Genomic DNA, 21,140 nt, shown 5'->3' on the forward strand with positions numbered 1-21,140 from the left:
CATGTACATTCCTGGCATTGTGGAACTCCTAATGCTGCTGCTGCTGATTGTCCTTATGTGTGATTGGTCAGGCCTGAACCTGTTGGTGATTGGCCAACGGTTTTTTAAATGTAATTTTTGCATGGCTTTTATGGTTACCACCTGCTTTGAGTTGTCCTTAATTTGCGCGGCGCAAACTGCGATTTTTGGGTTTTTCGCTATTTGCGATTTTTCATGAATACCGATTGCGATTGTATAGCCAATTCGCTATTTATTTCGCAGAATCCGTGGTTTGTCGCTTTTTCCGATTCGCTAATGCTCTCCTACCAGGATTCTGCGGATATAATAGTGAATTCGCTATTATGTGTTTGCGAGTTCGCAATTTTGATGTTGAATGCCGATTATGGAAATTGCGCCCGCAATTGCATTTTCGCTGCGATTGCGGGCGCAATTTTACTTCATGAATCAGGCTGTTAGTATCTTGGCACTCTCTTTGGCTCTTTGCTATGTAAATGAAGCTGTACTTTAGCTTCATATACATTTTACCCCAAAGATGTCTTATATTTGCCCTCCTCTGCGTCTAGAATTACTCAGACTTATGATTTAATTAGGAATTCCTTTTGTAGTAGGCTAATGTAACTGTTAGGTTATGAAACGACTGAATATACAGCTGTACAAAAATTGTTTTATGCGATCAGATAATGTACTAATAAACCAGTTTCAAATTTTGTCCGTTGCGATATTACACGCACAAGTGAACAATAAAGTTTGTTCAACCTCGTGGTTCGGTGAATTTCTTTCATGACGGCAGCAAGGTAGATAAGACGGAACTATCAAGTGTTTCATGGATCACATACTTTATTAGTGAACTCGTTTCAGTTCATGTCCGTTGTGATATTACATACATGAGTGAACAATAAAGTTTGTTCAAAATAGTGATTTGTTGAGTCTCTGAGCATGATGGTAGCACGGTAGACAAAACTGAACTACCAAGTGGTAGGTCCCGCCTAATTGTGATGTGTCAGCTGAACATAGGCCAGTCTTTCTTTTGAAACAGACCTTGAAACTGACTGGAACAGAAGTCTATTGACGACGTTCCAGTTCGGTTAATGGTGTGAGGAGCGGAGAGCCACACGCGGGTGAGTCTCAGGGTTTGACACTTGAGTGGGCACTTAGTACTGCCGGCAAACTTGATGCAATTATGATGTGCCTGCATATTTATCTTTGACTTATTTTAGATTGTAAATAGGATGTTAGAGTCGGGTCCGGGCTCAATCCGTTAAGAGGTGGCATTATGAAGTCTACTGAAGCAGATTGTGTGGTCACTTGTGACCCGAAACTTCAGATTTTTTTCCTTTTCTGTCTCCGCTTGTAACTGCTGTTGTTTCTTTCCAACATGAAGACATCCTGTAATCTGCATCTTTAGCTTCCATAAAATCACCTGTGGAGCATGAGTTAAGTCTCCAGTTCGTTCTGTGCCTGTCACCGGGAAAAATGATTGACAGGCATTCCTAGGACCCAAACAGTATTACATAGGGTTAGGAAGAATCAGCTCAAGGAGACTTGCAACGAGATAGTACTTTGCAGCAGAAACGAAGCCCACTGAAGATAGAAGTGCTCCTGAGTTTGTACAGGAAATGAAACTCACCACATGAGCTGCAAGAAAAGTTCAGTGTCCTCAGAGCGTTCAGGACCATCGAAACTAGAAACACAGCCCAAACAAAGAGACTTTCAAGAAGTCAATTCCGGTCCAGACGCAGGTTGTGTTCACACAAAAAGCGTTGCATTCGCTTAGCTTTATTTCACCAACAAACCGTGGTTGGCAAAGAAAGAATACTGAAAGAGCACACTGCAGTCCATAAACTCTAGCGTAAACTGACTGGAGCCAACAATCTAAAGATGGCGGCACACTAAGCACGTCAGCACAGGGTGGCTCACGGTGTGTGGGTTCACCCCACCATGCAGAGCAGAGGGGATTCTTCGTCACAAACATAACAATAGTGGTCTAGTCACAGATGAAGATCTCGAGAGGTGCAAAAGGTAAGAGCACGCGCAGAGACAATGCCACACGCCTCTTTTTTAAACCACAAGACAGCGGTTGAACTGCCGAAAGTCAATGGGCCCCAAAATTATTTCATAAACATATGTATACTCACGAAAAGTCTCCCTATTGCCTACGTAAATCGGCAGATACCCATTGACAACTATAATGATTGAAGAAACATTCGCCCAGCAACGTGATGGACGCACAAATAGGCTTCATCAGATCCAACGTTGACAGAGACGCTGTCAGATGAAATTTCCAAAGTCCATGAAAATGTCATAGTACACAGGAATAAAACATGAACTCCCAAAGAGCAGATTGTAGAGCTGTCAGCATTATTCTTGAGCTTGAAGTAACACACGATAGTTGTAACCATAAGATCCAGTAAACATGAAGTCGTGGAGTGTAGCACACCTGGGCTGGGGCTGTCCGGTGTGATGGACACTGGTGTGGCTGCAAGGTGTGCTGCTCTAGTTTCCTTTGTTTCTTTGTTGAGTTCCTTAGTTTCAAAGCTTGGTCCGTCTGTGCATCCTTTCTGACCACGTACTGCTGCAGATTTCTCTTTCGCTGTCTCCGCTTGTAACTGTAGTTGGCCTTTCCAACATGTATTCCTTCTGTATCCTAATCCTTAGCTTCCAGTAAACCACCTTTAGAGCATCAGGTACGATCAGATTTCATAATATTCACCCTAAATTGCCATCGATCCACCAGTTGTGCGTGAGATAGGCTCCAGATCGCCGCCAAAATGTATATGGCTGAGATACCCGCCACCCCCTCACAACACAAATCCCCAAGGATGGGAAGACGGAAACGGTTCTGAACTTTTGGAAGGCGGGAGGGAGTTACCCTCCCGGCCGTATTTATTAAAATATGAAACAAAATTAAAACATTAAAATAACAGTTTCATATCATGTACAATTTCATTTACCATTACGATGTTCTTGGCTGACCTTAACACATCTCTAATACAAAGGTTCTCCTAGCCGATACTAAACATCCTGCAAATGCATTTCTGAACATTGAAATTGTACATCCTAACGTTACGGGCCAACGGCAAGGTCGTAATCGGTGTCAGATCCCCAATACCAGAATTCCCCCCTCACTTGTGAGGGGCGGTCGCACAGCGGACTGTACCTCTGTGCCTACTTCCAATTTCCCTTGTCTTAGCGGGGGCCCCCTGTTAACTCGACGCCATCTTAGTGGTCGTCCGAGGACTCGTGTGAGGTGTCTAGAAGGTAGCGTAGACCCCCCCCCTCCCACCCCACACAACTTACCACATCTGCCGTCGCAGATGTCCGGGCCCCGGGAAATTCCGAGGAGGGGTCCGTAGCCCCTCCTCCCCAGGGAGGGGCCTATGGCCGCCTTCCCTTTCGGCGTCCCCATCCTTAGAGGGGACCGCCTCCCCGTTTGAGGGGCCAATGGCCGCCTCCCCCCGGGCGCTCCCATCCATAATGGGTGACGCCCAAACCTCTAGGGATCTTCCAATTACTGCTCACCGATCATGACCTTACCGCCCGACCAAAAAATAAATACGACAATCAAAATCTAAGCTAACGAAAAGGAAAACAATCACATTTAAGCACTTCAAAGTATAACTCTACTGAGCATCACTGTTTAGTTCAATTGCAACCATTTCTGCTGCAAAAACATGTTGAAAAGAAAATTATCACTTTATTACATACCACATTACCAACTTTTATTCAAAACAACCTGTAAGAGAAACCATATCATGTCAATCAACTTTATTCAAACAAATCGCTGTCAACAGGGGCTGGTGGGTGGGTCAAAATTGGCTCTTCGTTCCGTCTCGAGCCCACGTGCAACGAGGAGGTGCAGCTTCAGAGCACAGGAACAAGAGGATGCTTCCTTGGCTTGTCGCTCCTTTTATCCGTCTTCGGGCGGGCGTAGACCCTCCTCCAATCCGCCTCCCGGGCGTGGCTGGCGGTGTCGGTGTCTAGGACAACCCTCTCTTGGGCGGGAAAAGGCGCGCCCCAGCTACGCCGCTTCGGGCATACCAGCCGGGACACGCCTCCCGCCCAAAATGGTTTCCCGGGGGGATCGGGGTACTCCACCATACGTTCGGGGGGACCGAGTGGTCGCCCCTTTCCATATGGCTGAGATACCCGCCACCCCCTCACAACACATATCCCCAAGGATGGGAAGACAGAAACGGTTCTGAACTTTTGGAAGGCGGGAGGGAGTTACCCTCCCGGCCGTATTTATTAAAATATGAAACAAAATTAAAACATTAAAATAACAGTTTCATATCATGTACAATTTCATTTACCATTACGATGTTCTTGGCTGACCTTAACACATCTCTAATACAAAGTTTCTCCTAGCCGATACTAAACATCCTGCAAATGCATTTCTGAACATTGAAATTGTACATCCTAACGTTACGGGCCAACGGCAAGGTCGTAACCGGTGTCAGATCCCCAATACCAGAATTCCCCCCTCACTTGTGAGGGGCGGTCGCACAGCGGAATGTACCTCTGTGCCTACTTCCAATTTCCCTTGTCTTAGCGGGGGCCCCCTGTTAACTCGACGCCATCTTAGTGGTCGTCCGAGGACTCGTGTGAGGTGTCTAGAAGGTAGCGTAGACCCCCCTCCCACCCCACACAACTTACCACATCTGCCGTCGCAGATGTCCGGGCCCCGGGAAATTCCGAGGAGGGGTCTGTAGCCCCTCCTCCCCAGGGAGGGGCCTATGGCCGCCTTCCCTTTCGGCATCCCCATCCTTAGAGGGGACCGCCTTCCCGTTTGAGGGGCCAATGGCCGCCTCCCCCCGGGCGCTCCCATCCATAATGGGTGACGCCCAAACCTCTAGGGATCTTCCAATTACTGCTCACCGATCATGACCTTACCGCCACAGGCCCGGATAGTTGACCGGCTATCCGGACCCCCCACAAAACTCCTACTTAAAGGTCATGGCTGCAAATTCCTCAACCAAGCTACGAAGTCTCCTATGAGTAAAGCATTCCCCACCCGGGACAAATGAACCCCGTCCTCTAGATACATCTGATCCCCCCTGATACATCCATGCGGAATAGAATGCAATGTATTTGTACGAAACAATCTACCAAGTTTGTTATTCACTTTCTTCACAGAGTGATTTAAAGCAGACACAGAATTAGCCCCCCGCCACACCTTCCGTGGGATCATGTGGGACCATGCAATTGTGCACCCCGGGACCCTTCTCGCCAACCAACTTACAGTGGATAGTGTCACCTCGAGAAGTACTCGTCGACCAATGGTCACCAAATCATTGCCCCCAAGATGCACTATGATTATAGATGGCGGTGACCTCGTCCACCCTAACAAACCCTCCATAAAATTTTGAAACTGGTCAATACAGAGCCCGCCCCTTCCGTAGAAGGTCACCCTGTACCCGTATTCCCCAGCCATGTGAATCATGTCACCTGCTTTGAATACGTCTGCGGCACGCCTCACGTATGAGTGTCCCACGACCCACACCACTCTTTCCTCAGCCGGTGATCTCTGACCGCTGGTCCCCAGGTGTCGGGTCAACTGCACAGTCTGCCCCGCCTCGTAAGCTTGCGAAACTGTAAACCAAACAAAAACAAGAAGCGTGAGTGCATGACATTAGCTTCACAACATGTGCAACCGCACGTACCGTTTATAACAATTCGAGGACCAACGCCCCAACTGTTTCACCTTTTTGACACTCAGACCCCTGGCTGTGGCCTCAGTAGCAGCCCCTATCCGGAAGGAATGGGTCCCAAACTCGCACGGGTTCAAGCCCGCGGCTGCAATTGCCATCGCCAGCACCCGTTGGAACTGAAACCTCGTCAGTGGGGTGGCGTCGGCGTGCCTCAGCAAGCTTCCCCCCCATGATGCCGCCCTCTGCGTCAAATATTCCTCAACGCATGCCACCGGGCACATGGGAGATCCGGGAATCCGCTGGATTACTACACTGTCCCCGATCGCTCCCTGATCGGTCTTGGACCTGGCAAACGAGACTACCATTGTCTCCCCCCTAATTTGGATGTGCTCTCGGCACAGACCCCCCCCGTATCCTGCTTGTTCCGTGCTACTAGCTCGCTTACCCGCATAGCCCCATGGAATGCTAATGAAAAAGCGGCTCGAAATAGTACTGTCTCAGATTGAGATGAACATGTTGCAGGGAGTACGGACATTAACAGGGCCAACCTTTCCAGACCTATCGGGTGCCTTTCGTCCACTCTGCGACCCTCAAGGCGTTGCCACCCTCGCAGCGCCTTCTGTACCACAAAAGATGCTGTGGGGTCCTGGATACCATGAGCCCGTGCCATGAAAGAAATGGCGGCCCGGTGCCTCTGGGCCGTGGCCACTGATTTGCCTGCCTGATGCAAGGATAACAGAAATTTCAGGACATACTCCTCTTGGCCCCAAAGCTCCCCCCCAGCAGAACCCAAAAAGGACCAATAGGAACGGAACGCCCCTTCATACGCCTTCCTTGTCCTGGGTGCTAAACTCTCTCCCACGAGGTCTTGTAGTCCGGGGCACCGAGAGACCAGAGACCTTCGGGAAATGGTGCCGCCACCGGGTCCGCTGAGTGTAGGAAACCCCAGAAGGCCTGCATACGGGAACGAGAAAGCGCATCAGCTGCCTGATTTAACACCCCTGGCACATGTCTTGCCCTAAAGTGGACGTTTAGCCTCATACACAGCAGAACAATTTCTTTCAGCAATCTCAAGATCCATCTGCAGCGGGCAGCCTGACTATTGATACACTCCACAACGGTCATATTATCAGACCAGAACACCACAGAGCGGTCACAAAACCCCTCAGGCCATGTTTTCAGGGCCACCAGAATAGGGAACATCTCGAGAAACCCAATGTTACCTGTGAGCCCATTCTCGTGCCACTCTGCCGGCCAGATTTGTGCTGACCAATGATTACCAAAAATTGCGCCAAATCCAACACTCCCTGCCGAGTCCGTCCACAACCCGAGCTCCTCAGTGGAAACCGCGGGTTTGCTCCACACGACTCGACCGTTGAAATCCGCAAGGAATGCCAACCATATGCGCATGTCCTGGCGAACTTCTGCTGAGAGCCTTGTGCGGTGGTGGCCTTCCTTAAGGCCAACCATGGCCTGAGCAATGGAGCGGGAAAATGGGCGTGCCATTGGCATTACTCTAAGGGCAAAATTGAGTTGACCCACAACCCGCTGCAACTGATGCAATCTTACTTTTGTCTCGCTAATACATGTTTCAAGCGATGCCTTAAATTTCGTCACCTTTTCCTTAGGCAAACGGAAGCACCCCTCTTCGGAATCGAGCTCTATCCCAAGAAACTCGAGCGAAGTGGACGGCCCCACTGTCTTACCGGGTGCCAATGGCACGCCAAAGCGTCTCATGAGATCACAAAATTCATTCAAAGCTTGTGCACACTCTGTGTCCCCGGCTGCCCCCAGGAATAGAAAATCATCAAGATAATGCATCACATGTGTAAACCCTGTCGTTCTTGTGAAAGCCCATTGCAAAAAACAACTGAACTTCTCAAAATACGCACAAGAAATGGAGCAACCCATTGGCATACATTTATCCATGTAATAGCGACCCTGAAACATGAAACCAAGAAGACGCTGATCGTCTGGGTGTACCGGGAGCAACCGGAACGCTGACTCGATATCTGATTTAGCCATCAGCGCTCCGGGCCCTAGGCGATTCAAAATGGCGACGGCCTCATCGAAAGATGCATACCGCACCGAACAAACTCCCGGGTCGATAGCATCGTTCACCGAAAGACCCCTCGGAGCTGACAAATTATGTATCAACCTGAATTCCCCCGGATCTTTTTTGGGAACTACACCCAGGGGTGAACAAACAAAATTAGCAACTGGCGGGTTGTCATATGGTCCAGCAACCCGACCTCGGGCCACCTCTTTACCAATCTTTGCTTGTACCACCGCCGCATTCTGCTGCACCGATAGTTGATTCTTACATTGTGCTCCACCCTGAAAATCCCCCGCCGGGATGCGGAAACCATATGAGAAACCGTCCCGCAACACCCCAGCGGAGGTATGATCTGGGTATTCGTTTAGCCAAGGGATCAGTGCCATGATATCAACCGGGGTAGGTAGAGGCGCCCCTCGGACTCTTTCAGACCTGCTTGGTGCCTCCTCTACTCCCCGTATCACTAGCCTTGGTTCTGCACATGGTCTCAGAGTGCGAGGACTGCCCACACCCCGCACATTCGTGCCTGAACTTACACGAACCCTGTGGCCTAGTACATTTTCCTCTGTTAAAGCTCCAGCAGACCTGATATCAACCGGGGTAGGTAGAGGCGCCCCTCGGACTCTTTCAGACCTGCTTGGTGCCTCCTCTACTCCCCGTATCACTAGCCTTGGTTCTGCACATGGTCTCAGAGTGCGAGGACTACCCACACCCCGCACATTCGTGCCTGAACTTACACGAACCCTGTGGCCTAGTACATTTTCCTCTGTTAAAGCTCCAGCAGACCCCTTTCTTACCTGAGCTGCCACTATTCTTTGAGTTCCGGTCATTACTGGAACCTGCCCGAAAGGGCGCCCCTGACGAATGGCGGGAATACTCAACCCCGTCTCCCCCCAACGATGGCGACTTCCCCACGCCAGGTTTTTCCATTTTTTGCCATGAAATGGAGTCAAAACAATCCCACGTCAGGGATGAATCGTGCTCCTTGGATTTACGAAATATATTATCATACGAAAACCATTGATTACCCCCATAAGTTTCATAGAATTCCATGATACGTGTCTGGTACACGGCCAATTCTCCCAACAATTCGGGCCTTCGTTCCCCCATAATTGCAATGAACATTCCAAACGCTCTGCCCCAATTGCCTATTGATTCATCAACTCTGAAACCGGCCATCCTGGCTCGCCATACACTAGGATGTAGAAACTCTTTTTGATTTTTTACATGCTCGATCTCGTAATGATCGGTCAACAAGGAAAACATGTTCACATATTTGTCTGCCCATATCCTCCCTTTCACCTCAATCGGGATATGCTGAACAACTTTTTCCCTCCTCGAAGGTATCGATCCTTCCCCCACCATCGGCAATAGCTGCTTACCCGAACCTGCCGTCGTAACTGTAGCCCCCGCCGAAACAACGCCCGATCCTGGTTGACCCACGGGAGCCTGCGGGGAAACAAAAGGACAAGGTGCCTTTGCAGCATCTCGGGATTGCCGCAACTGCTTCATTATTAGTTTGGCCTCTTCGGCCGTGTCCCTCGAGCAACAGAACCCTCGTTATTCCTGCCCAACCATGCCGCCAGCTGGGCGGCCAACTCTGGTGGCATATCCCCTTCGTTCACAGGGGTAACTACGACAGGGATCGGCTGCCCTGCGTCGGGGATCGGCACAGGAGCCTCTACCGATCTGGGCGGGCTCGCCGGGGGAGCCTCCGGAACTGGAACTTCGTCTCCATTTGCCCTGTTCCTGGCCCTTTTTCCTCTCCCGGAAGGGACCACCCCCGGCAATGCTGGCCCGATGATTTTTTTAGGCCGGCCCGTACCGTCCCTGGCCGCCATCTTCTTCTTCATCTCCGCCATGTCTTTCACCAGCATACGAAGCATTTGCTCGGTGCTAACCTTCTTCCCGACCCTTCTGCCCGGCATTTTCTCACGATAGGTGACTGAAAGGTCCTGGACAAGGCTTCAAGCGCTAAAAGAGAAAACAGAAAATTACAAATTTCAAAATTGGCTCTTCGTTCCGTCTCGAGCTCACGTGCAACGAGGAGGTGCAGCTTCAGAGCACAGGAACAAGAGGATGCTTCCTTGGCTTGTCGCTCCTTTTATCCTTCTTCGGGCGGGCGTAGACCCTCCTCCAATCCGCCTCCCGGGCGTGGCTGGCGGTGTCGGTGTCTAGGACAACCCTCTCTTGGGCGGGAAAAGGCGCGCCCCAGCTACGCCGCTTCGGGCATACCAGCCGGGACACGCCTCCCGCCCAAATTGGTTTCCCGGGGGGATCGGGGTACTCCACCATACGTTCGGGGGGACCGAGTGGTCGCCCCTTTCCAGTAGTCTAGTTCCATGCGTAGAAGTGACATAGTAGACGCAGCCAGGTAGAGTCTTTTAAGATTATTTATTAAGTCCATAAGATGTATGGTGACAGCCCCACCAGGAGCAGCCTGCCAGCTGCTCAGCCCACCTTTCAATGGACAACACTCACACCAGGCACCCAAGCATTCCACTCATGTCAATCACACAAACATTCCACACAGATCACTCACACTGGCTGAGCAGGTAGGAACAAGGTGAAAGGGAACATAATAACATAACATGAGGATACTACACGGGCCTTCTAGCTGTTAAATGGAACGGGTTACTTGCCTGCAAACTGTGTTTAAGGGCCTCTTGTGTGCTCACATTTTGTGTTGTTATAGGATTTGATTGTTCCCGTAGTTTGCATACACCATTATGGAGTTGGATATTTTGCCTTTTCTCTGCTTTATGAGTTGGAGTAGCAAATTGTGCTACTTGTGTAGTTTTTTGCTTTAGTTTTAAAGAATGCCAATCTCCAAAACTCTTTTAGCTAATGTGTGCTTGCATGGAATACAATTTTCTTTTAGCTCAGTTTAACAAGAACGACTCTCAGACTCGAGGGGCTTCATGACACCAAATTAAGTATACACTGGATTTTTCTGATGGCCCATACTTTTGGATACGTTACCCATACTACTATATAAAACTGATTCTTATGGAGGAAGTGCATGACCGATTGATTAAAGGTACTTTAGAACCTCTTAGGGGGAACAGATATGTAAAAAAGAAATATCTGATGTTTAAGGGACATCATTTTTTAATATCGTTTGTCCTTTTTGTAGGAAGACTACATTCTCAGGTGTATGTCCTCTATTCTGGATATTACCTTATACAATCCTAGGAATAGTCGAGTGATATTATCAGTGGTAAGGGAGACAGACCGACATTATTCAGCTTATAACTCACTCATCTGAGCACTGCATGACAGTCACTACTCTTTTGGTTGAGGTCGCTATAACCTCAGCGGTTAACTAGGGGTGATTGTATAGTTGTTGCTGTTTGTGATGTTACTGGTTGAGTGCACTAGAGAACCCTGCTCAAGTGCTTCCTTTTGGGTGAGTCCTCTTTTTTACTTTATTTAAACACATTGCTCTTCTCTTGTTTTTCCTTTCGTATGTTTACTTTTCTGTTTGATATTTTTCTTGATTTCTTCTGGGTATTCTACATGAGGCTTTAAATTCCTGATGCCTAGTTGTTTTTACACAAGTGCTAAGGGATCTTTGCTAACTTCGCTTGCACATGAATTAATGTTGCTTGTCACTTTGGCTGTTTTAAAACATGTTTATTTACATCGGTAATTGTATTTCAGATTACGTTGTATGTACAGTACCTTGATGTGAGAACGAAATATTTGCAGCCCTGATGAAACCCTGTTTATGGAGAAATGCATTTTCTGCACGTGTAATGAAATGAAATTATTAAAGAGGAATTTTGTACATCACTGAAGATCCAAGAACGTTCCTTCTGTCATTTGACTGTTTATACCTTTTGCGTCTCTTTCTATTATGTATTTACTCCTGTGAGGTGTCTCCGTCAACAAGGGATGAAGCAATTGCTTTTGAATTAATAAGAGACACATTCATCTTGTTACATCTAGGTAGTATGAACATGAGAATCTCAATCTCTAGGCAGGTGGATAAAGATACTTCACCTTATTGACAACTCACCTAGAAGCATATTAGGTGCAGCAACTACTTGTGCCAGGGCCTAACTGTGTTTATAAAGCACCAAATTACGCCTGTATCATGAGTCTCCTTGAAAGACACTAGCTCTGGCGGGAAGACTTGACTGAATATGTACACCACATTAGCCACTGGGGAAGCTATACCAGCAAACGTTTACTAATTCAGCATGGATATATTCATAAATTCAAATAATATCTTCACAGAATAAACACCAATGGCCCAATGGCGTCAGCATCTGGTTGACACACACCTGGTCAAATATTTGTATCCAGGGATTTGCATCAAAACTATACAGCATGCTACACAGAAAGGAGACAGCCACCATTACCATACTCCATGGAGACAGAATGAAGAACTAATGAATAACTTTCCTAAAGGAGACCTACTATTTATTCGATGAACTGCAGTAAGGAAGAGGCCTTTTAATTGTAATGACTGGAAGCAAAATACGAGTTAATGGAAGGATGTTATACTAAAGATTGCATAACGAATGAATAGCAGACAATAGAACAGACCATCTCTACTGACCAGAAGGTCAACCATTGTAGTCAAGTTATTTGTTTCACCATGAAATTCCATGAGGGACAGTGTGAGCAAACACTAGCATCGCCTAACTAGCAACCCTATCCTCTCAAATAACATAACTATGATACCTCAACTAACTTTTAGAAAAGAAGCTACACTGAAGGCCAAATACGCATCTTCAAATTTAAGGACAACAGACAACAAACCATCAATGAAGAATGGTCCATGTCCAATGAGTGTTTAAATGCCACAATTGCTCAATTTGAAAATTCAGTGAGCACAATAAAACTAAGGTTATCTACAGGGAAATCAAACCTATAAAATGTATCATCGAGTAACCTGTAATAGAATATGTGGGATCTAAATGAGTACTTATTCTTGCAATTTGAGGTGCATAGGCAATACTATTTGACCCTTAACCCCTTCGATGCTGATGACGAGCTGCCACTGGTGACGTGTGCGGATGACGAGCTGAGCTCGTCATGTAACGCGGTTAATTGAAAACAGCCGCACAGCGCAAAAATAACCGCAGCAGCGATGCGGTTAAAGACTAGGATACAGAACACTAAAGGAATACCCATAACATAATTTCAAACTCGCCTTACTAGAACACTTCACAACCTATAAGGAGGGAAGGAGTACACTGTCTCACATCTCAGCCCTCAATTTGCCCCAATGCATCATGGTAAATGCCGTGCATGATAACACTTCGGTAGTAGTCTTTAATGTTTCACCCCTGTTTTTGCAGCCTGCCCTGTGTAACTCTAGACACGTGTTTCTGAATTCATTCCTTCATCAGTAGAGAGCAACAAGTCATTCTGGGCGTGCTGGAAATGCTGCCAAAGTATTTCCAGGTCTCTGTACCACTCAATGGGCAGAGGTGCATCAACACAAGCTTGTCAGCTCAGTAGCTCAAGCTATCACAAACATCCCAGATAATTTATGTTCTGTCCCACACACATCAGTGTGAAGTTCCTATATAAGTCAGTCCTCTGTTTTAGGCCCAACTAAACTTCTTACAGGAATATCTTTTAGATATTACAGGGGATAACTCACCCGTCATATAGCAGCATACTACATCATAGATGCCTCTTTTCACCAGGGTAGGTGTACTACCACCTAACCAAAAGAAAGTTAACACTGGGAGCTCGAGATACATTGCGCTCTGGACAAGTGCAATGTTACAGTTAAAAATTACTTAGGGTAAAACCAGGATTTCCCTTTATTCAGTGATTACCCTTGCCATGGTTAAAACATGCTTTGGCTGTATTATTAAAATATAACGGTTTTCACATCCACTCCAAGAGACACATCTCACTGAAACAGGAGAGGTGAAAGTTCGACAGGATTGGGTGGGAAAAGAGGTACACAGTTGCTGTCCTTTGCGAGTGGCTTACCAACCCCCCGGAAATGTGGCCTATTCATCCTGATTCAGAAAACATTGCCCCATGTAGTGCCTAAAACCTGGGTTGATCCGGAAGATCATTATGTGTTTGTCAAATTAAGGATTAACAGAACGATACTATGCGTAGGTTCAGTGTACATGCTTATGGGTTTGAAGCATGCCTTCCTTCTTCAATTCACTTAAGTATTGACAAATATACATACTGCCAACATCCTAATAGGCGGGAATTGGAACTTGGCCAAAGATGCCATCTTAGATCGCACTGGTCCAATTACTGTACCCAGTAGTGTGGATATAGCACTTCTAGGAGATCTTGTGGCTGATTATGGTCTTCATGACATATGACGTCTACTGCACCCATCAGACCGGGAACACACATATTTCAACCCAATTCATGGCACGCAATAACGGTTAGATTTTTTCCTGATGGCCCACCCTTTTCTTCCCGTTCTTTATGAGACCTCAATTTTGGAGAGCGTATTTTCAGACCACTCCACCATTGCCCAGGAAGTTGCTCTGGATCTGTCACAGCTAATACGCAATCCCTGGCATCTCAATTTACTCTGATAAAACCATCTGGGTGCAAAACCTATCTCAAAGCACATGTGCATCCTTATCAGGAGAATAATGATGGTTCGGTTAACTCTTCCCTTACATTGTGTGCGGCAGCGAAGGCAACCATGAGGGGGCAGCTGATGAGGGATGCAGCCCTGTTCAACTAGGGAGGAGCGTCAGAAGGCTTTCGAGGTGAATATAGTCCACCTCACGCGGGCTTATAAAGCTGGCCCTACCGCCATTATTAGGCACAGTCTTGAGACAGCGCGCATTGACCTCAATACCTTCTATACCTTCAAAGTCGAGTATACGCTACAGAAGTTGAAATATAGGCACTATGAGGGAGAGAAAGCAGGATGACTACTGGCAGAGCAGCTCAAGCTGAGGTAGGTGGTAATGGCCATTCCTGCAATCATCACTAATTTGAGGACGTTGGTCATCAAGCCACAGAAAATTGCAGATACATTTGCCTCCTGCTATAGGGACCTCTACTCCCCAGAAACTGTCCAGGGAACAGAGCAGATAAACACCTTTTTGTATGGTCTTCACTTACCAGGCCTCTCAGAAGTTGGCAGACAGCTGGTTCAGGGTTAGATTGCCAAGAAGGAGATAGAGCAAGCCATCTCAGACCTACCCTATCACAAAGCCCCAGGCGAAGAAGGCTGAGGCTGACTGGTCTGTCTCCTTGGGTTTACTGTCCAACAGGGCGCTGATTTCGGTCCTCTCCAAACCAGGAAAAGATCCTCTCCTTTGTGGCAGTTATCATCCCATATCCCTTCTTAATGACGTTGTCAAGATACTGGCATACATTCTAGCAGCCCGCCTTAAGCGAGTCCTCCCCTCTCTTATCCAACATTCACAAATGGGGTTTGTCCCAGGCTGATCATCGCGCAATCATCTTCGTATGTTAGCTCAAGCGGTCTGGTTAGCAGCGATCCTTCCGGATCAGGCCTTGGCAGTGTTGTTGGACACTAAGAAAGTCTTCTACAGGATAGAACGGGAATATCTATTTGCCACACTCTGGCCTTTGTGGAAACTTCATCTCCAAAGTGAGAGGGCTCTACAAGTCCCGCTCGGTGCAGGCCAACTGTGGGGGCTTTCTTTCAGATCCATTCCCGGTCCACAAAGGAAACACTTCAAGGCTGCCCACTCTCCCCCATACTATTTCTTCTTGCAATGGAGTAGTTAGAGGCTCAGATTACAGGCATTCCTACATCTGAAGGTCCTTCAAGGTTGTGTATATATATTCAGATTACATTTTTCTAACTTTATTGGCCTTATCCACCTCCCTTTCCGTGGAGTTGGAGGCCATTGATGCTTTTGTTATAAAACAAAACAAAAGTGCCAATACTGATATGGATGATTTAAAGCAACCAATGATCAACCATGTCAAGTGAGGTAATATGAATTTTTGGTCAAGAAATGTCCCCTAACGTGAACCCCACCGTCTCCATGTACGAGCTTAAAGTGCATGTAACTTCCCTCCTCGACCAGTTATGAAGACGCAAATACATTTGCGTCCAACGTTAACATGTCCTCTTTCAGATCCACCATGGATGGATCGATAATTCAGTCCCTAAGTATGCCTTGCCAACGTCTTTTCATGGTGCACTTTCACGTTTTCCTAGCCCTGCAGAGCTAGGCCCTGATTTCTGCCATCGAGCCCTTTCTGCTCTCTGCCTCCTGAAAGCTGTAACGTGGGATACATCCCTGACCTCTGTCCTACTCCCTGCGTGGCGAGCGGTGCCCGGCTCGGCCTGCTTGCCTGCCAAAGACAGTATTTTGCCTTCAAGTTATCAGTATAGCCGAGCCCAGCTCCTCGAAAACACATTCCAGTCTAGCAGAATAGATAAACAATTCCCCGGCTGCAGAGCAAAGGGCCCGGCCTCTCTGTCTCCATGCAAGTAATTCATTGCTCCCGTTACCATGGTAGGCCCATGGCCCCTCGCATTACACGCAGACACGTAGTCACATATACACACGTTAATAGTCAGTATAGAGTAGCCTCTGCCCAAGAGACCTTTCCTTCTAGATAATATAGTTCCCCAAACACAAGATATCAGATATGATTTGGGAACGAGTCGATCTGACATGCCAGACTTCTGTCTCTTTCCTCTAGTGCTAAATGTCAAGTCCCCTGCACCCTCCAGCCTAACGTCAGTCACACGTCATGCTGCTGCGCGCGCATCCTTGCTACAGATTTCTGCTGACACTGCAAGATTCCACTATGTATCCACCCACTTGTGACACTTTCATGTGACGTTTCTAGCACACACCTCTGTGTACGCCCTCGTGCACGCCTTTCTGTTACGCACATGTGTTCTTATCTCGTTTCTCTCAGCTGTTACGCCTTCTGTATCCATCACCATTATATGCATTTACTATATATATTGTACTCTGTTAATAAAGTATTGTCTATCCCTTCCTGATCCTTAATGGTGAAAGGAACATGATACCCTGGTTCGAACCATTCCATTTTATGGAATAAAACCCTTATAAACTCAGGTACCACGGATTCTGCCTCTCATTTCCGATTGAGTTATTTTATTGAACTTTACTGCATAGAAATTCCGACGGTAAATATTTATTTACCACACAAGAAGAGAAATTCAAGAATTGAAATTGCTAATTAATAGCTTTTTATTCAAAACAGTTTTTTGAGAGATATTTCAAGATTTAAATTCAAAGTACAAAAAAGATTTTCTTAAAAAACACGTGGGATATTACGGTGTCAACTGTACATTTACTCATTCATTCCAAATTACAAACATATCACAAACATCCATATCGCATTCACACAGTTGTGAGGCAAAAAATTACAGTGCAATATATAAACAAAGTAACAAGCAACAAGAAAAAACAACAAGAAAAAGCAGCCACGGTCAACAAATATTTTTCAATGACAATCAGGAGAACTATTACATCATAGTACATTCCTATATCTTTCACAGACTAGTTGAAACTCATTATAAATTGATACTGCGAGGTAATGTACAAGATAGAGTTCCAGGTTCAACTACTTAGATGCCCGGATGCTCACGCAGACCAAATGTGGCAGGGCCTACGCGTTTCAAATCCACCTCACCTTGGCTCTGTGTGCTAGCGAGTGGGGGATACGGCGGTGGGGAATGTTGAGTCCTGGCGACTGCTTACATTTCACCTGCTGTCCTCGTTTGCTGTGAGCCGTCGTCGCTAGAGGGAGCTAGTGTGCTTCGCAAGGACGTTGGGACGCCATTCTGACCAGGTCGGAGGGTCGGCTGGATGGCTGGATGGCTGTTCGTTGAATGCATTGGCTTGGTTTGACCTGGGGGCCCGGGGAATCACCGCAACCCCGTACCGCTGCACTCACTCAGTTTGACAACTGCCGCTGCCATACTGTGCTGCCGCCGCAGCACCCCACGCATTTGGCGGGCGCGGGTGCAGCTCTACTCTGCGGCTCTGCAGCTCTGCAGCCAAGCGGCTTGGCTCTGTGTGCTCGCTAGTGGGGGATACGGCGGTGGGGCAGGCTGCCAGAAACAAACTACAAACTGCAAACTGCAAATAGTCGGGTTTGGAGCTGCTTGGATCTGTGACCTGGGTGCGAATAGCAGGTCCACGAAATCACACACCACAAGCACACCTGGAAATGATTTAAAAGGAGTAAAAACACAGCAAAAACACGGATTGGATTGGATTGAAAGCTGCAGTGCTCCTAAGGGAGAGCATTAAGGAGCATTAAGGAGTGCTAAGGGGTGCTAAGGTGTGCAAGAGAGAAAAAGAGAACAGCTTCTTTGGAGAAGCACAATTTGCATATCTAAAGGATACCCAGCAAAGCATATTTTCGTTCCTTGCTTGCTTTTGCTTGCTTTTGCTTATCTCATCTTATCATACTTGCTGGAACTTGCTGGAACTCGCTGGAATTTGTTGGACAAACGACAACCGGCAAAAAAATAAGGAAAATACGGAAAATGGAAAAATAACATTAAAAGTAATTGATATTGTGGCGTCAGAGCCAGTGAGCCTACCTAACCTTGCCTGGTGCTCTCCTTCTCAACAGTCACAACTCAGTGAGTACAATTGGGGTGACTGTGAACTGAGAATCTGTGAACTGCTTACTGGGAATCTGTGTACTGTGCATTATATACTGTGGGAGCTGCAGGGGGGAGAAAGGTCCGGGGATAACTTGGATAACCCGGTCTGGGTCCTGGTGAGCTAGGTGAATAACATAAGGGGTCACCATTATCACCATCACTCCACCGAGGTCCCTTGCTTTATTTGCCATACTACTACAGTGCTCAGCTTTCCCTTCCCGCCCTTGCTCTTGCTCCCTCCCTGACGGCAGCTGTCCACTTTCAATAGGGCAGACAGGCCTGGTAGGGTAAGCATCCAAGGGTGAACGTGTAGCAAATTTGAGCGGTCATCAGAGGAGGGTATACATACCACCCAGTTTCTGCAATAAACTGTTAACAGCAGCTTGGAATATAACTGAACTGTGCGCACCGCCCTCGCCAAAATCGGGGGCCGGGGACAAGCAAGAATATAAGGAAATATGCGCTCTGGTAAAGTGAGAACAACAGGAACAACTACCAGACGTATAAAGAAAATACAACAGCCAAAGGTGAAAGCAAATATTGCAGGAGCAAATCAAACTTTAATCTCCCCAATAGCCAGAATGTTCGCAAAATCAGGAAAAATCCCGGATAAGTTTGAATTCATGAAGGATCCAGCTGGTGCTCTTATTACGATGTATAAGGATAGGGAAAACGATAAACTCCAAACTCCAATAAAGCCGACAAGTACAGAAAAATACAGTGGGCAAATTATCCAAAGTACTCCCCAAAACGGAGACTGCAACCTTGAAAGGAAGGAGCAGGAATTCCAAATCTCAGACCAGGATATCTTAAATGTAACCATCCATCCTGATATAAAAAATGAAAAACCAATTGATCTAGATGAATTAGAAATATTGGACATACAGGATATACAAGACGCACCTATTAAAAATGGCACGATGGAATCAAAACTAGCAGTAATTCCTATAGAAGTAAATGTGGAAATTTTGAAAAAACCTCAGTCATCAGTTGATGAAACCAAGACCAAACCAACTAGTACACTAAGTCATAATACCGGGTATGAAAACAAAGAAGAAAATGAAATGTTGAAAATGTGGCAAAATAATAAAATAATTGAGGATGTATTTTCAAAAGCAAACAACTTCCCTAAGTCAGATTGTACCTCACCAACGGAACAAACAAACGGAAGGCCAACTAAAAGTAATTTAAGAGATACAAAAATGCTGGATGTTGGAATAAATTGGGATATATTCTATCAAACATCGACACTAACTCTAGAAGCGTTAAAATACCAATCGAATAAGATGGATATTCAGATAGACCTACTCACAATGATGGCAGATGCAGTCACAGGGATAGATAGCAAACTTGCACAGCTAAACAATTTAATAATCAGAGTCCAAAATGATAAACAAAAAACGGACATTGAATGTATTTGCACCCCAATTATGGATAAGCTTGTAGCAATACCTGATGTTTTGCATACCATAATAGAAGGCACAAAAAAGGCTATAAAAAAAGAAAATGACCAGGAAGTGAACATAAAGAAATATAAATGGGAAGAGACGGAAATAGCAAAAAAGAAAGAAAAGAATTCCACGTCAATTGTTGATAAAGAAGAAATAACAACAATGAGGATATCCCTGAAAAAAGAAAATGTACAGGATGAAAGAGACTTGTTAATAGAAACCCTACAAAGGGATGAAATACAAGAGGAAAAAACTAGTATAGTAACAAAGGTAAATTACGATTGCAAAGAACAGGACCCAAACGGTTATATTATGTCAAAACGACAAAGGAAAAAACTACGCAAAGCAAGGAAAACGCAAAAGCCTAACTATTACAAGTATGAGGAGTCAACAAAAACTGATGGTACAACAAAAAATGATGGATTGCAATGAGAAAAAACAACTGAAGAAAAAACTTCTTCTATAACTAAAAAAGAGCCTAAAAAGTATTTCCAATATTTGTACAAAAACCACTACTGGAACAAGCGACTAATAAAGAGGCCATAAAAGGACAAGAAATTATGAAAAAGAACCAAATGGCTACAACCGATTCAATGATGATTACAGAAAAAATAAAGGAGGAAGACGAAATCCAGGAGGACAATTTAAAATATGAACATATGAATGGAACGATTGACAGTATGCCATTAAAAATAACTATACAACCAAGTGAGCAACAATACCAGCACCAGAATGTGAACACAGAAACAGGTTTTAAATTTAATAAGAATGATGAAGGAAGTTTGAGTACAGAAAGAACAGTAGAGCCTAAAATCAAATTACCATACTGGAATCATCTGGTAATTGAAAAACGGGAAGGAGAAAAATTAATTAGATACAGACCAAATCACATAATGGCAGCCTCGCACAAAGAAAACCAATTATCAGAAGAGAAAATACAGCTCATATTTAAACCTGAATTTGAATCCAGAGGTAGATATGACATACTGAATAGAGGGAACATCCTTAGATTTTTTAAATCAATTCTAGCTTTAGACAACAACAAGAATGAAGATAATAATTCTATTGAATTCATTGCCGACAAGAATAGTACCCAAGAACTAACACTAGTCACATTAAAATCTATGTCAATAGCAGAGCAAATATTAAAAGAGTTTTCAACATTTAAGGCCTGGGGAATATTTATCACAAAACTGGAGCCAAAAGCCTATCCTACTCCATTTATTAATGAGACAAATCTGGTTCAAACAGAAAAAAATATCAAACAAAAAGGAACAGTGTTAAGGAATGCCCGGAGGAGATCCATTAGCACATCCAGAGTGACACCACCACCTTCCACAACAGAAACAACCTCACGAATAAATGAAAAATGGATTGCACAGGCTCTGCAT

This window comes from Lissotriton vulgaris, chromosome 7 (genome assembly GCF_964263255.1).
Source record: "Lissotriton vulgaris chromosome 7, aLisVul1.2, whole genome shotgun sequence".
In the NCBI taxonomy this organism is placed as follows: domain Eukaryota; kingdom Metazoa; phylum Chordata; class Amphibia; order Caudata; family Salamandridae; genus Lissotriton; species Lissotriton vulgaris.